The following is a 4,166-nucleotide window of genomic DNA, read 5'->3' as shown; positions in this document are numbered from 1 at the left end:
ATAGGGTCACTGTGACCTGCTTTCCTTTACTGTAAAAGTACTGTAAAAGAATGGAGAGGGTCTCCCCCTTCCCTTATCCTATTCTTCTTTAGATTTATAGATGTCACCTCAGTTGTAATCATTAACTAAGGGAATGGGAATTGGAGTTTCTGTGCCTTGATTTCCCGGTTCTTTGTCTAGCTTTTGTGCTCAGATTGTAAGCCCGCCTCCCAGCCCATGGTGAGAAGGGTCAGAGGTGGGCGGGAAGTCTCTTGTGTTAGGTATAATTATTGGTGCTTTGCCCCTTGTACTTTGCCTCTTTTGCTGGTTCTGTTCTATACTAGCAGAGGACACCCTATTCTCGAGAATGGAATAAAATTTATTTCTCTTCCCACCCTGAAATGGCTCCTTATTATAAATTAACTTTTAATTGGTGAGGGTCTTTCATCCCACACAAGAGTATAAACTCTGAAATACAAAAACAGGAGTAAAGAGAAATATAAAAAGGTAAATGCAAGTAACAACCAGAAGAGACTTTATCAAGATGATATATTTCTATTCTAAGGGGTATATTTGGAGGGCAAACGAGACAAGTAACCCATCAGAACCTTAGTGTCATCAAAGGTCAGAGGAGGAGTTAAATATGACAGAGAGCTTGGGTGTGATTTTGTTATATTTGATGATCTCAAAAGAAAAAAGAAAAGGGAGAGGGGAAGATACATTAGAGAAGAAGTGGGGAGAGACTTACCTCATGTAATTGGGGGGGGGGGTGTGAAAGTAAATGTCGCTAAAAATTAGGGATGAGGGAGTAAACATCCCTGGAACCTCACTTTCATCTGAACAGCTTAAAGAAGGATAGAGCACATATACAAAATTTGTCACAGAAATACACTTAACAGTGAACCACAAGACTGACAGAGGAAGGATTTGAATGAGAAGGATGGTAGATTTAGGAAGAAATTAGTCATAAGCAAAACAAATCCTAAACTCAGAGAGAGGATTGTGAAGAGTAGTTTAAAAGAAAAGACCTGGAAAGAACCTGTGATTGTCTTCTGAGTGGGGGGAAGAGAAGAAGAACGGAGAAACAGAAGCTGTGTAGAAGACTCCTGTTCCACTTCACCATCTTCATAATCTTCTTCAGAGAACAAAATATAAGGAACTATGATGAACTGAAGAACACAACTAACAATCATAACTGTGAATGTGAATGGCATGAACTCCCCTTATAAAACAGAAGAGCATGGCAGAATGGATTGGCAAGCAGAACCTCACAATATGCTGTTTAAAAGAAGCACTTGAAACATGATTAACTTGAAACACTTGAAATGATTCATACAGCATTAAAATAAGGACCTGGAGCAAAATCTATTATGCTTCAGCTGAACTCAGAAAAGCAAAGACACCAGTGATGATCTCAGCCAAGGCCACAGCAAAAATAGACTTTAAAACCTATAAGCAAAAATACATCACAATGAAAGGTACCATAGACAATGAACTAATTGCAATACTTAACATATATATGATGGGGTATTGGCTCAGGGAGCCCCCTTGAACTCTCCTTGAAGATCTGGCATTTGCCTGAGGCCACAAGCTTTCTGTTATCCATAGGCCCAAATCTATTACCCTTAACCTAGCCTAGCCCTCCATTGTCTGTTATCTCCTGGTAACCTTCAGCTACTTCCCACCCTTAATCCCATTTTTTTTGATTCCCGGAGGCTGACCTCTAGTCATCCTCCTTAAACCCCTCCTCCCATCATCCCAGACTACTTGGCTACCCCAAGATCCCTCCCACACTCTTTATAAGATCCATCTTGACTCCATGAAGGCTCTCAGATTCAATCTGGCCTACTAGTCACAAAGGCTCAAATTCCCTAAGAGTCTAGCCAAGGCTCAGATTCCTTAAGTCTACCTGATATGGTGAATCTTTAATAAACTTTGTGTTTCTCTTTGGCTGAAAGAAGGCTTGAGTTGAATTCATTTAGGCAGGACCCAGCACCCGACATGGTATTTAGGGGTCCTTAGCACCCCTAACCCCCTAAACCTCAATACATACACTAAATGACATGACAAGAGAAAAGCTAAACAAAATATGGGGAGCAACAGTAACGGTAGAAATTAGGGTAAACTAGGAGACGAGGTTCTGAGCACAAGCAATTTATTAGTTAGGCTAGCAACAACCAATAAATTGGATCAATGACCTCTCTCAATGAGCAAAGACCTTAAGTGAGGGTTCACAGGGTCTTTTCTAACAATTTAGGTGTGTCTTCTTCTGACTGGTAATCAATGACATAATTAGAATTGAGATTACATAATTTGGACCTCCCCTTCTGAGCTCTTCTTCACTATAGCCAAGATATGATCTGAGTCATAAGACAAAAGTTCTCAGGTGATGGGCGTAGTCTGCAGGCAATGGGAATTGTTAAAATAGTTTAAATTGTTGAGATTTGACCTTTTAGGTTAATCAAGTTTCTCTGGAAAGTAGGTGATAGGTGGAATACAAAGGTAGAGATAATTACAAGACAAAGGCTTGACATTTTGCAAGTTTCTCTGGAGTGTGAGGGGTGGGTGAAGTTTATAAGAGGAAGGAAACAGGAAAGGTAATATTAAATCTGGACTGAGTAAGTCTTAGCAAAATAGGATTAAAATCAGTTTTATATTTTACAACACTATAATAGTGGAGAATCTTAATGTCTAGCTTTTTGAGCTAGACAAATGTAATAAAAAATACAAAAGACATTAAAATCTGAACAGAATTTTAGAAAAGTTAACTATGATAGACTTCTGGCAGTTGTTGAATAGGAAAAGAAATCAATGTGTGTGTACGTGTGTATGTATGTATATATGTATGTATGTATGTATGCTGTGCATGGCATTTAAAAAAAATTGACCATATATCAAGGCATAAAACCTCACAAAATAGACCAGAAAATCAGATATTAACACATCCTTTACTGATCACAATACCCTGTATCACATCAGGACTATCCTAGTATCTATCCGAAACCTGCTGGAAAAACCCAAAATTGACAGCCCAGTGAAATGCATACTGCTGAGCTCTGCACAAACTCCACATCTTTGAAAAATACATGCTGGAGACTTACAAGTGATTAGAGAAGATCTCTGACTCTGGCTGCCCAAACTTCTTTCCCTTCATCTTCTGTGGTGTGTGTGTGTGTGTGTGTGTGTGTGTGTGTGTGTGTCTTTTTCCCTTCCTCATGACCTGTATTCTCTCTTTTCTTTCTTCTGTACAGGATTCTGTTTCATTACTGTTTTCCTAGTCTTGTGATTTTTCCCCCCATTTTTTTGTTGACTAAATCTCTAGTCCCAATGACGAGGGCACAGTCTCTGGGAACCCCTTGAACCCTTGAACTTTCCTTGAATCTTCCCACTCAACCTGGCCTTGGCCTGAGGCTATAACCATTAAGCCCAAATGCCTACCTTGCCCAGTCCTCCATTGTCCAGCTGTTTCCCACCCTTAATCCTGTTTCCCATCCTTAATCCTGATCAAAATATCTACACCCTAGCTCTGTCACCCCAGCCCTTTATGGTCTGTCATTTCCATGTAGCCTTCAGCTGTTTCCCCCACCCTGGAGTCTGACCTCATCCCAGTCCCTTCAAGCTCCTCCTTAGACTCCTCCTTAAGTCCCTCCCTAGACCCCTCCTCCGGTCCCCCCAGACCACCCCTCAATCCCTCCCACAACCTTTGTGTATATAATCTCCATCTTGCCTCCATGAAGGTGGTCAGATCCAATCTAGCTCAGATTGGTCTGGCCCGCTTTCCTTACAGGCGTCGCAAGGGGTGGGATGTCTTGGGGGCAGGCCTATGTGGCTAACTCTTAATAAACTTTATCTTTTCCTTTGGCTGAGAAAGCTTGAGTCGAATTCTTTCGGCAGGACCCGGTGTGTCGGTACTTTGGGGCGTTGAGCACCTCTCACCCCAAACCCTCATCACCATCTTCAACATTAACGTATAAACAAATTTTGGGCTTTTTTAAAAGCTAAAAGGCAAACAAGAAAATAGTCCAACTCTTCCTTGCTTATTATAGTAGGTGACATGATGGAGGACTATAAGTGGAGATTATTGCATGTCAGATTCTCATGACATATGTTGCTGGGGGATCCACTTTTTTCTGACTCTTCTACCTCCGCTTAGGTTTTCTTAGTTTTGTTCCTCCAATGAAGCCCTT

This window comes from Trichosurus vulpecula, chromosome 5, assembly GCF_011100635.1.
Source record: "Trichosurus vulpecula isolate mTriVul1 chromosome 5, mTriVul1.pri, whole genome shotgun sequence".
NCBI lineage: Eukaryota > Metazoa > Chordata > Mammalia > Diprotodontia > Phalangeridae > Trichosurus > Trichosurus vulpecula.
Note: the sequence above shows the minus strand (reverse complement) of the source record.